The 13,663-nt window shown below is 40.5% G+C and overlaps 1 long non-coding RNA gene and 1 pseudogene across 1 annotated transcript; both read right to left on the reverse strand.

Moving 5' to 3' along the window:
- Positions 1-276: 276 nt before the first annotated feature.
- Positions 277-6,037, reverse strand: LOC145491548 (uncharacterized). The gene is made up of 5 exons (XR_014049851.1): positions 5,255-6,037; positions 3,402-3,489; positions 1,886-2,007; positions 1,294-1,436; positions 277-732 (listed from the first exon to the last, which is right to left on the reverse strand). It is a non-coding gene; the product is annotated as an uncharacterized LOC145491548 (long non-coding RNA).
- A 3,975-nt stretch (positions 6,038-10,012) lies between these two features.
- LOC145489293 (uncharacterized) lies at positions 10,013-11,288 on the reverse strand (annotated as a pseudogene).
- Positions 11,289-13,663: the final 2,375 nt, after the last annotated feature.

A 13,663-nucleotide genomic window follows, 5' to 3' on the forward strand; every position in this document is an offset into this window, starting at 1 on the left:
TAAATATCATTTTTAAGCCAAAAAAGCAATTATTTAAATAAACCATGACATGATGAGTAAATGATCTCTAAGAAAAACTGATTAATTTAACAGACACTTTAAATAATTAGTTAATACATTTATCATAGGTGTTTCTTAATAATGTAATACAGTTTATCTGTCACAATGTTGCAGCTACAGCTGTATGATATTACTACACACAGTATGGGTTGCAGAACTCAATTACTTCCAAGTCAGTTTGTTCAATGAACTTAGTGCAGAAATTATTAAGGCATCAAGTTGTCCGTGAATATAGAGAAACCAAACAAAGCATTACAATCTTAAGGAATAAATTATTGAACTCTTTTATATGTATGTACAATGTATGTTCCATTAATATTGGGGATCTCTCAGAAGCTGCATCTATGATGATTTAATTTGCTCCCAGTTCATTTTTTTATGGAACTTTTCACACATTAATATCTCTGTCATGACAGTGGTCTCTGTGTTCTACAACAATTAGTACACAAGAAAAATACACTCAGTAAGATATTGTTTACAATAAAAATCAATCCCTGTAAGCAATCATAAGGACCTTGAATTTATATTTCTTTAGAAATATCTCACCTGGCCATGGTTGCTTTGAAAATCTTTGATGTTTTAATCCAGGCTGCCCATGTGTACACTGTTCGTGTATTGACTGACAGGAACAGGGATGTAATCATACTGTATTTTGCTGCTACTTGAACACCACTGAACATACAAAGACATATCAATTATAATTTGTAACCAACAGATGACATTCCTTTCATTGATATACAGTGTACTTCATTGCTAGTTGTTTACGGAGTGTCTACAGTAGTGAATCAAATGCTAGGGGGATGGTACCAAAACTTTTACAGTGGCAGTTCTGCCCTGAGATGCAAAGCAAACATATATAACTGTTATGAACTTGGCGACTTGCTTTTGAGCACACATGCAATTTGCTTTAAACAAGAAAATGGAACATTGCAGTACAACAATGTGTACAGTCCCAATCAAAGGGCCATCCAGGCTGTTTGGTTGTACATATAACTGAAAATCAGACTTTGTCAGGATAAATACTGATGTTCTTGCTGACGTAATCTGAGTGTGCAGTTACAGAAGATATTCACACCCAACACCCATTCATGGCCAGTTATTAGAAATTCTAAAGTAACAGGGGGAGGGAGCTCTTAAAGAAAAAAACCTCCGTGTGGGGTATGAATCTTTTCTTGAAGAAAACAATGTCTGAGAAATCATTAATTAAAAAATATGCTTTAAGATATATCTTACCTGGTAAGGCCAACTTTCAGAAAGTTTTGTAATGTAGACTGGCTAGCCAGTTCATACATTTGACAAGTTGACACTGGGCATGTTTGCAAATTTGTGTGCTTCAACATCACATTGCAATGTACATGTAGTAGCGTAATGGTCAACTGAAAACAGCGTAATCTGGTTAATTAATTTACACTGTACATTATTTGGTTAAATATCTCTATCTCTATCGTTGCACACTAACAGATGACTATTAAAATTAATTTACAGAACATATTGGCAGCTAAATCATAACAAGTAAAAAATCGAGCATGAGCTATTTACATGTACATGTAACTGAGCCCTCACCTCAGAACTGTCATAGATATAATATATTTTCAAACTCGCTGAAATTTCAGATTATTCAATATTAACATGCACGTACATCTTTAACAGTGTGTTTGCTTTACATTCACTTTACACACAACCGGTATCCACCATAGGCAGACTTTTAAGTTTGCCTTTGAAAATAAATTGCATCAACTTATGCATCTTTCATTACCTATTCTTGTGACGAAATGACACAAAATCGAAGTTCAAGAAGTCATAAGCATGAAACTAACTTAATTACCCGGTAATGCTTACAGCACCTCTTACTGTCTGCATATGCCGTCCATAAACTGGTACTGCCTGGACAACACTCATTATTTTTCTGATCACATCTTTTAAAATGTCACTGTTTTATAATTTGTCCTGAAAAGGCAAATGCATGAAATGTTATGCCTTTGGCACTCACCACATACCCTTACATGATGTACAATGTACACCAAGTCATGATCAACATTCACAATTCTTTTTACTTTCATTGTAACGTTTTGCAGTGTCATTTTCCCTCACTAATGAAGACAGGACATCTACATTAGGTGGTAATTCTCTATGAATTCACAGGGAGTGATAACAATTAAATGGTGACTAACTTTAGCAAAGGAGGCATTCAAATGTCAGATTTTAATGTTAAGTTCATAACTTTACATTTCTCTCTCTCTCTGTATATATATATATATATATATATATATATATATATATATATATATATGTATATATGAGTAATAACGAAGAGGCAAGATTTGCTGTTACTCCGAGTTTCGTGCTTACGCACTCATCAGACAGTATTTAATGATAAGCATTCCTATCAACTAGATATATATACACGGTATTAAACAATAGGCTAATTGCTGGACTAGTTGCATTACGATAAGTGATAGTTATACTGGAAAACAATAGGTGTGAAGACAGAAATTACGGGGACGAGTATAAACTGCGTGGGTGCAGTACAATATAAAGAAAGTGTCAAGCGTTCTTCAAGTAGAATTTGTTCTCGTGCCGGCATTTAGAAATAAGTTCTGATCTTTTGTTTAGTAGATTGTCGTTGCTATGTTTGATAATCATTAGTTTTTCTGTGAGGCAGAGGTCGCATCGTTTGGAAATGTTGTTGTAGGGTCTTGCACGGCTAATAATTGACCATTTGATGTTGAAGTCTTGTTTTTTGTCGTGTAGTTGCCAGATGTATTTAGAAAGCTCGGTGCTGTTGATGTGTTCCAAACGATGCGACCTCTGCCTCACAGAAAAACTAATGATTATCAAACATAGCAACGACAATCTACTAAACAAAAGATCAGAACTTATTTCTAAATGCCGGCACGAGAACAAATTCTACTTGAAGAACGCTTGACACTTTCTTTATATTGTACTGCACCCACGCAGTTTATACTCGTCCCCGTAATTTCTGTCTTCACACCTATTGTTTTCCAGTATAACTATCACTTATCGTAATGCAACTAGTCCAGCAATTAGCCTATTGTTTAATACCGTGTATATATATCTAGTTGATAGGAATGCTTATCATTAAATACTGTCTGATGAGTGCGTAAGCACGAAACTCGGAGTAACAGCAAATCTTGCCTCTTCGTTATTACTCATATACTCAGCTCTACACTATATGTGTATTGAGCACTATTTTAATGGGATCTGCTACTTCCTCATATGGTTATATATGTATATATATAACAACTCAATGATTGCACCTGTAGAATGCAGGTGTGCTGGTGGAAGAGACATTCTGAACTTTCTGAACTTTTTCCCCTTACCTTTAATAGGATGACTAATATGAATTGCAATTCACAACCAACACCAACATCAGGTTATATTGTATACACATGTATATTTTGTTGTCTTCTGTTATCATAAAAAAATAATAATAAACCTTTAAAACCCTCCATAAAGTTCACACTCATTATAACACTGCTACATGTAGTGCTGTTCAACTGGAAAACAATTTAACTGAAACTGTTGAAACAGCTCTGTCAAAATTGTTTCTAATAATTTAAAAATACTTAACACTGAAATGAATCTAATTCTTTACTTGAAAATTATTCTCCCATAATGCCTATGGGCCAACTACTGGCCTGCTAAAAGGTCCTAAAACAAAGCAAAAGGAAATTAAGAAAACCACTGCTTTTTTCCTGAAAATTGTATCGACTGAAAACGATGATTGAACACTCTGAGAGTGCATTCTATTACCCTGATGAGATAAAAATTTTATGAGAATAGAGAATTCACAAAGTTATATCACAAACTAATTGGTACTGGACAGGACAAAGGAAACAGCCAGGAAGAAACTGAAACTTTCTTCGATGAGCAAAAAAGTAAAGCACAACAAAGAAAACAGTCAGTGACATTCGGTTAATAAGTTAGTCAATCAAAAAATTAGTGTGAAGAAGAGAGCAGAGAGAGAGGGTCAGTGGAGCGAGGAATGCACTCTCACCAACTAAATTTTGAATGTATATATGTAAAAGTTATTTTTATTACCAAGAAATGGTCAGGGCAAGGACTTGTGCACCCTAAATTTTTTCTAAGTATGTAAATGTCATTTTCACTGTTCATTACCGAGTAAAGCTCTTAGCATTTTTTTTTTTAATTAGTACTATCTCACTTTTATGGAACATTTCCATAAGTGTAAATACCACACTGGGGAATAACATCTCATTAGGAAATAGGGGCCATGTACCCCCAACCAAAAGCAGTGGCACTAATAAAATGAAATAGCAAATCAAAATCGAAGTAGAGTTTTATTCGCCGACAGGGTTTACATGCACAATTGTCTACTCGACATTTCGACTACAAGCATTTCACCAAATCGAACTAACTGGACAACAACAAAATAAAACGAGGAAATCTACATGATAAACACAATATGCATATCATTACAGCGGAGTATCAAACAGCAAATTCCTTCTCAATGAAGGATGACCGAATAAAAGAAAGGATGAAGAAAATTCGTTTAAGCTTGCAGTGTTAAAGTTTAACAATTATTCACGCTTAAGCATAGATTTGAATATCACAATGTGTATTTTTGCCGACGGCTTAATTTAGCTTTGCAGTCATTTTATCGGCGGTAGCTTGACCAGTCTTCAACCAAATTAACCTGGAAATTCCCCCCCAAGCATTTCGCCAAACCGAATAAGTTGAACTAACGAAACGAGGAAATACTTTGTAGTCACAGAATGTCAATATTCACATAAGAACGTCAAAAGTAAATTTAGCAAATCCTGTTCGCTTCGGCCTAAAATGGTTTGTTGACCTATCTTGGTTTAAGAAATTTTTGTAGTCTAGGAAGCGGTTGTGCCAACTAACACAGAGAAAACTTCAAAACTCGCCCGGCAGTGTTTACAAATACAGTTGTTGTTTTTTTTTTAAAACGTGACGACGAAACTCGAGACAAAACTTGATTTGTTTACAATGTGCAACTCACAACAACCTCCACAAAGCCACTCACGCGTTACTGTTTTGAGCGAGATTAAAACTATGTAATTTATAAAATGCCTCACAGCATGGCTTCAAATAAGGAAGACTTTAAAAAGGATTCCTATTGAAAATAAGCTTATCTCGCCGAGGCGACTTCATAATTTCCATAGCAAACGCCACAACAAAAGTCACTTACCTCAAGTTGGCGATTCACTGCGGCCAGTGTAAATCTTCCAGGCAGAAACTTGCAACAAAAGTTGTGAAGACTGAACCGAACTGATCTAATCTTTTCGATAGCTCAACGAATCAACCACTTTTCCGCTGTGTTTTCTGTTTTGCAATTACTGTAAACACACAGTTCTCAAGTTCGTCTCCTGATTTTAATCATGTGACTTTTCTTGCTCGGTTGCACAGCATCTCGACGCACGAATTAACTTGAGCAGTTCTGTAGTCGTCAGTTATTTCGTCTCCTTTCTATAGTCCTCGTTAGCTTTGCTTCACGGTATTGTTCCGTATTATTTCATCCCTTTCTCTAGTCCTTGACTCGCTATAATTCACGGCATTGTTCAGTACTGTTTCGCCTCCTTCCCCAGCGCTGGCCCGCTCTCTTTCACGATCTTCTTCGCTACTTCTTTGCCTGTAAATTCTTGCTTTCTGTTTCTGTTTTATACTTCAGTGCAACCCCATCTTAAAAACGTTGGATCAACCTCCGCTATCATTTGTTGACATGACAAATAGAAATGAGTTTTCTTTTCTTTAAAAATCCCGCCAAAAAAAGATGGCATTCCTCGGTTCCCCAGTTTGCGTTACCGCGAAGCTCCTCTCCCCCTCCCCCAGAGTCTGTACGGACGGCGTTCGCTCGCTCGCTCGCTCGCTCGTACGGTGACGTCATAACCAAATTTTCTCGGCTTGATAAGTTTACCAAAATTTCTAAGGAATGGGGCTCCGCTCGCGCGCCTTCGGCGCGCGGGAGCTCCCCTATTAAAAAGTAAGGAGCTGTCGTTTCCGAATTACACCGCAGTCTGAAGTTTTTCTTCGTGCTTTCTTCGGAGTACTGAAGTATTTATACATTCGGTTTTCGATGAAGATTTTCAATCGTCTAAGTTGTCGAACCGCGGTATATATAAAGGATAAGCTTTATTTTCTTTTTGTCTGACATTGCTTATGTCTATCCGCCGTTGTCTTCCACGCCTCGAGATGAATAGTGATTTTTGCTGTTTCTTACTAGATTTTCTTCGTAAATCTTTACCCTAAACATTACTGTAATTTATAAATACTTTAAAGCATGTGTCGTCTTTGTTCGCCATGCTGGTTGTCCGTGCTTAAATTTACATCAAGCTGCTGTATCCGTCGATCATTTTCAATTTGACCGCTTCGCACTGAATTTCACTTTCACTTTCCTGAATTCGTTTAAAATAGATTGACGGGCTCTTAGCCAATGAGGTGCCGGATCTCTCTCAGGATTGAATAGTTCCTATGAGTGCGTGTTGTCAGTGGTTTATTGAGCAGTATGTTAGTAAGGTAGCACGTATCGAACTGGCGAGTTTGTCGTTGTTTGATTGAAATATTTGAAGTGAACCTCAAACGCATGCTTTGACGTGGGTAGATTTTACCGGATTTCATGGCCTGGACGTTTGTGGGAATTTGAAGCGCAAATGTCAGTGTTTTTGATGGAAAAAGGTTAACAGGAGAACAGTGGCTAACAAAATTACTACTAGCCAATAAAGGGTAGCAACAGAAGCGTAGCGACCACATAATTATATTTACGCACGTGCGTACCTCCACAAATCTGAAAAAAATATATTTAATTTATATTTCATCTCGTTCCATTTTACTCCTCGGAAGGGTTTGGGGACTGCTCTCGTCGCGCTCGTTTGCTGAAGCACGTTTAATAAGTTAAGCAAACACCGTGAGCAAACAACTTTCTGGCGTAAATAAGACCACTAGCGTGACGTTTATTTTTCTCAAATATCCTATCTTAAAATAACAAGCATTTGATGATATCTTCAGCAAAGGTGGGGCACGAAAAAACCGCCACAAGCCACACAATGTGGCCGCCCCACCAAGACAAGAGCAGAACCCAGCCGACGATGAAAAAATGATTTTACCAATTCTTTTATCCGGTTAAATATCAGAATAATGTAAAAAGTGCTTCTTATAAAACCCAAGTATGCCAAGTCTTGAAGCAGCCCAAGTCTGACCTCCGAAGACATGACAAGTGTCAACTTGTTATTGTAGATCTGTAGTGTGAATACGCGTAATTAACGAGCCGCAGCTCCTGACTGCCCAGCATGTTAATCGCACTTCAACTACAGCAACGTAAGGCTACAAGCAAGACTAGTGCCACAGCTCATAACTGACTGGCGTGTTAAGTAGGTAACGCTACTAAAGGGATACGTATAACTATAGGCATGAACAGTGCCACAGCTCATGACTGACTGGTGTGTCCATGCCATTAGAGACACTACATTACACTACAATAAATATTTCATCAATCAACAGCACCTACGCACCGACAAGGACGATAAGAAAGTTAATTAGCGGCAAGGGTGTCGTTTCGGATATATGGCTTTTAAAAATGCATCCGGGACTTCCAGCGACCAAGAGCCCTGATCTGAGAATCGGAGAAACCTAGGTCAGCAGCGTGACAGGCAGCCCCGATGCGAAAGCTGTGGCTTTTGTATCGGCTCGAATCAAGAGCACAAAACGATAGGCAAGAGCGAAGTTGAGCATTGAACTGAGTTATGGTGACGGGACGGTTGTGTAGGCAGAACAGCGGACCTGGCGAAAACAACCTTACTTTGCAGTAATCGAGCATCGCCTGCACTGGGCAAAATGGAGAAGCAGGGTCGCGTGCAATAATTATGTCCACCGGCCGGTTGCTGGTGTTATGTTTGAAGTGACAAATAGTTATCTTTAGGGATCGTATGCAGCCGTCCGCCGATAAGAATGAGAGGCTTTTAAATTGGACGACTGAGTCGCCGGACGCAGGGCTCGTGCTCGCTAGTTCTCCAATGCGGAAAAAGCCGTAAAAGGTCGTTAGAAACATAGCGGTAAAAAGAGAACGTTGAGCTGTCGAAGAGTTGGTGTGCTGCAGTGAACTCACAAGTTGAAAAAGAACGGGCTTGGTAATGGGAAGTCTAGTGTCGGGAGATCGTTGTTTTCCGACCGCTGTCAAAAGTTTTTGAATCAAAAAGGTCTTAGTGGGGTCACGTAACCCCTTCATTTTGTGTACATAACTAATGGCTGATAGATAAGAAGTTAGAGTAGAAGCAACTAATTTGCGTGCACGTAGGTAAGATATAAATAGCGCGATTGCGGCCGTAGTGATGGGCAGAGTCACAGAGTGCGGGCAAACAAAGCGTTTATCAAAGTCAGGAAAGACTGACCAAGCTCGGGAATATAACTTTCGCGACCCTGCGGACAGGGCTGCGGAGAGAAGATCGTTCAGGGAAGCGACCAGCTCTTCGGCAGAGGGTTGTCTGGCACTTGAGTCGGCATTTCGTCCGCCTCCGGAAAAATTTGTGTGAACTGATTGACCTGCAAGCAGGATAACAGATCAGCACATGAATTGTTTACTCCCGCGATATGCCGAGCCCGAAATAAAATGTTGTGCTTGAGCGAAGTAAGAACTAAGTCCCGAACGAGTAACATGGTGAGCTTATGTTTTGAAGTTTGCCGGTTAATGACCTCAACTAGCGCTGAATTGTCGGTCACAAAGCACACGCATTTATTACCCATTGTCGACCCCCAAATATGCAATGCAATAAAGATGGGAAAGAACTCCAGAAAAGGGATGTTTAAGGAGCGCCACGACTCAGGCCATGAACCGTAAAACCATTTTCGACCAAAAACTGCACCATAGTCTTTAGAACCGGCTGCGTCGGTGAACAGCTTAAGTGTTGTTGACGTGACCCACAGGTTGTCTAAAAAGAAAGCTCGGCCATTAAAACCTGCTAGAACTCGCATCCACACCTTTATATCGGCTTTTGCTTCTTTGCTTAGACGTATGCGGTGATGTGGGCGTTGTAAACCCATTGTTAGATCAATAAGACGACGGAGAAAAGCGCGCCCTGGTAGGATGACTGAGCAAGTAAAATTTAGAAGGCCGATGAGGAGCTCCTTAAGCGTCACTTTCCACCGGGAGTAGAAAGAGGTTAAGAGTGTGTGGCATTTCCGAAGCTTATCGTCTGGGAGCCTAGCCTATTGCCGAACAGAGTCAAGCGTAATACCCGCGAACTGTAACGAGGTATCGGGGCCGCAAGTTTTTTCCCCGGCGATGGGGACGCCGATCGCTTGACACTTTTCTTTGGTGTCAGCGATAAATAGAAAATCGTCCAGGATATGCAGTACGCTGGAGGCCCCCAGACGATGTGTAGCGATCCATTTCAGTGCGGTGCTAAATGCTTCGAAGATGGCACAAGAAGAGGAGCAGCCCATTGGCAGACAACGATCATAATAGTAAAGGTTTTCCCATGTCATGCCTAGCAAAGGATGATCGTCAGGGTGGACTGGGATAATTCGAAAAGCCGATTTTATACCAGTTTTGGCCATAAAGCAAACCCTCCCCATGCGTTTGAGCACGGATATAGCGTCGTTGATGGTTGCATACACAACGGAAGAAAATTCGCTAGGGATAGAGTCATTGATAGAGGAATCCCGAGGAAAGGACAAGTGATGGATTAATCTGAATTCCGAAGGGTTTTTCTTGGGAACTATGCTTAAAGGTGAGCAAAACATGTCAGGGAAAGGTGGATTCTGGAAAGGACCGGCTATTCGACCCGCATTAATTTCTTTGTCGAGTTTATCGCGAATAATATCGGCTGCGCTTTGGCACTCTTTAAATTGGGAGGTTCAAAAACGCGTCTCTCCCCCTCGAAGTGATACGAAAACCAAGATTAAAACCACGTATGAGATAAACTTTTAACTGAAAGGGGTAACCTTTCAGTGTTCCTCAAGTCGATCGGCCTTTACGGGCGTTATCGGCTGTGGAGTTCTGTGATGGACCTTGGGAGGGAAATTGGGCGCGCTTTTGACCCTCGGCATTGCAACGTGTGGCGGGGTGTTTTGCTCCGATTTGTAGCATTTATGGTGGAATTTGCATCCCCCTCCGCAGAATCGGCCCGACTGAAAAGCCCAACATGTTCCTTTTGGAAATGGCGACTGGTAGGATCGTGGTCGAGTGCCTTGGGGCCTTGCACCGATTGAGGACGTTTGTCGTCCACGAAATGTCACCTTTAGCCAGAGCTCCCAGTGTACTGCATCCCAAGGATACTTGTTAGGAGCAGTTTGCCGGAGAAGGCGAAACTGCTCGTCGTAAAATACCCAATCACCGAATTTGGCGGCTATATCTCTGACGATTTCACAATATTTCATTAGTTTAGGTGCCTCGTGAGGAAATCTGACTACGTATATTGCGACGAAAGTATTAAATGCAGAGATCCATTGATTAATATTTGTGATCTTTTTCGGATGCTTAGAGGGTTCAAGGGCAAGCTGAGCCCCCAAGCTGGGTGTACAGGTATTGATCGAGATGGAGTAGCGGTCAGGACTTGGGGCTACTGATAGTAGAAGACCGAAGTCCAAGTACTCATTAGCCCAAACTTTGGCCTTAATCTTTTCGGTAACGCCTTCTCCCAGCTCTAGGGCGAGGCTTCAAAAACTATTTGTCCTGAATTTTCTAAGGTAGAAGACGCCCCAGAGGAGTCGGGCTTTGTTGTACCTGCCGTAGGGGATGTTATCAATGCCAACTGGTCGGAGACCGCCGCTTCCACCGACACGGCATTGCTTTCGCTAGCGCTGGCTGGGGTCTCACTTGTGGGCGGCTTTTGCGTCTGCATGGCGGCCTGTGCTGCACTGGTTACCGCGGCTGTGACAGAGGCCGTCAGAACCCCCATATTGACGCTTGTGCTAGGCGGGCCAGTTGTTGCTGTCGATGTCGGGGGAATCGGTCGGGCACGCTTAGGACGACCACGTGTGGCGTTGCTAGTCGGGCGTTTACGAAAGGACATAGCTTTGCAGAAAGTGTAATATATATTCAATTAGGATGCGAAAATCAGTAAAGGAGGGGTCGAGAATGTCCCGGAGAGAAACGAGAGGGCGAAACTAAAATGCGAATGCGCGGAACAATGCAAGGACACATAAGTCCAGAATCAAAACCAAATATGTTTTAAGCAGGTCGAAGACCAAGTTCCGGATTAAACACAAAACAGAGCAAGAACATTAACCAAGTGCATGCACCCCATTAACGTAATAGTGACATTAAAGACAGCCGACAAGATAAGGGTATAGCCCAAATTGTACATTTTGGTAAGATAAACTTCCAATGGAAGTACAAACAGCTGCGGACGCAAAACAGCAATAAAAGCCATGAAAGTGAATCACGGAACTGGTGACCAGCTTATATAAAGAATTGGTAGCTAAATATCATCCAGTAAACGCAAGCATTTGAGTACTGCCCCTCGTAGACTGCGATATAATTTATGTTGCCCCCCACCATTCAAGTGAACGCCATCACGACACAAAAATGAACTCTTTGTTTTGCCAAAACCCCCTGTGAGACCAAAAGAATGCGTATGGGACAGGTTCAAGTACCGTTTTTAGGTATTTAGTCAATAATCCAACATTCTTGTTAAATGAAACGTTGGACGAGGAACGACGGAGGGTTTGGCAGACACAAATCAGGTCCACCTTATACTCGTCGTGCAGTAAGGTAGTTAGATGTTCAAGAGAAGAACCCACAGTAAGGGGGGAGGAATCGACCAAGTCATTTGTCCTAGCTGTAAAATAACTATATCGGGGCCAAATTCCTTAATGACACTCAAATCATATTTTAAAACCTTGGCGATCGTTCGACCGCCGACACCGTGCCATTTGCAAATGAAGTCTGGTGTCGTTATGCTAAACTTTTTAGTGTACTGATGATCCCGTGAGTGAACGATTACGTCGTGAAGGCGACGGATAAAGGAATGGCCCAAAATTAGAACACGTGCTTTTCCCATAGCAAAAGTTAAACGGCAGAATCTAAATCCCACTCAGCAGGTTAACAAACGGACAAAGAAAGGGAAAAGAGAACTATTGTACTTGCCCAAGAAACCTGAAAGTTCTGTTAAGCCTGGCGTTGCCGTTGAATGGCGAGGAGGCCGAAATTAACAGTGCACGCGATCTAAGTAATATCAGTGTGCCCGCCCACTTTCATCTGATTGGAGGTTCCAAAGTGATCTGCCATTCCTGCTCCACCCAAATAGCCTTGACTTCTACTACCAACAGTCAAGAAAATGGCTCGATATAAAATGACATTATATGTGCTGCATATAATGTTTGTTATTTGGCGAAAAGTGTCTATTAAGGAGATCGGTTGGTTTGACAAAGTCTGTATTACGAAAACATGGCGAATATTCAAAAGGCTATTCAGTTCAATACTAAAGTTTGACAATCAAGCAATCAATCAATCAAGCAAGCAAGCAACGAATCAATCTTTAATTAAAGAGGGTAGCACACAATAGTTTGTATTAAAAACTAACGAGCCTGTGATACCGTTAATTAAGAAAAATTGAAACTGAAAAATCCAACTATAAAAAAAAGATAACTTGTCGATTCAAACATTTTTTTAAAGTCACAAAAGGGAGAACAAAAAATTAAAAGGCAGGGATAATAAAGGTAGGAAATAAAGGAGAAAGGGACGAGAGGGAATGCCTTTTGATGAAATGATCTCAACTTAACTGAAACCTTTTATAGGCCAGCCTCTCTCGCAGCTTCACTTTGTTTACTTCACTTTGTTGTTGTTGTTTTTTGTTTGTTTTTGTTTTGTTTTGTTTTGTTTTGTTTTTTATTTTGTTCTTTGAATTTATTTAGGCGCAGAATGTAGTCCCGGGTCATTTGACGAATGATCCTATTTATTTTTTTCCCTTCCCGATTAGGTAAACCTCTATTTTGATCGTAAGTTGACCAAACATGAGCGGCATATTTGGTTGAGTATATTACGCTGTATTTTGTTGTCACAACAATCCAACACCGGTTCAAATGTTTGACTATTAGATTATTTGAACAAAAAGGAAGTCATAGTCTCAGACGTGTGATGATGGCCAGTATTTCTTGGCTGGGATACAGTACCAAGTACTTCCTGCTATTACTTGCTGTTACTGGTTTATCAATACTCCCATCTGCATGGTGTCAGCGTTGTAACGACAACAATCCTGGTAAGTTATAATATCAGCACTATATTGAAATGGACTAAATAACAATATACATATCTAGGAGATGGGTTGGCCAGCGGTTGCAAAATAGGAAATATTAGAACACAGTTTATTTGAACTGTGGTGATTAAGACGTCAACGCCTCCAGGGCACCTTGTTGACGAAGGAGGATTAAACAAAGGCAAGGATGGTGATTGTTTGAAAAGACAAAACAGAATTACAATAAGAACTGAGGGGTCGAGAAAGCAATAGCTATGCTCCGTAAAACTTGGCCGTTAAGAACTTACATTTTTGCATGTTTTAAGCGGCATAACACAAAGCTTTGATCTCTAGCAAATTGACTTGTGTAACGAATACGTGCATCTATTGAAACATGTCTTTTGGTCTCTTTTTTTCCCTTTGCAATCAGG

This window comes from Orbicella franksi, chromosome 6, assembly GCF_964199315.1.
Source record: "Orbicella franksi chromosome 6, jaOrbFran1.1, whole genome shotgun sequence".
NCBI classification, from domain to species: domain Eukaryota; kingdom Metazoa; phylum Cnidaria; class Anthozoa; order Scleractinia; family Merulinidae; genus Orbicella; species Orbicella franksi.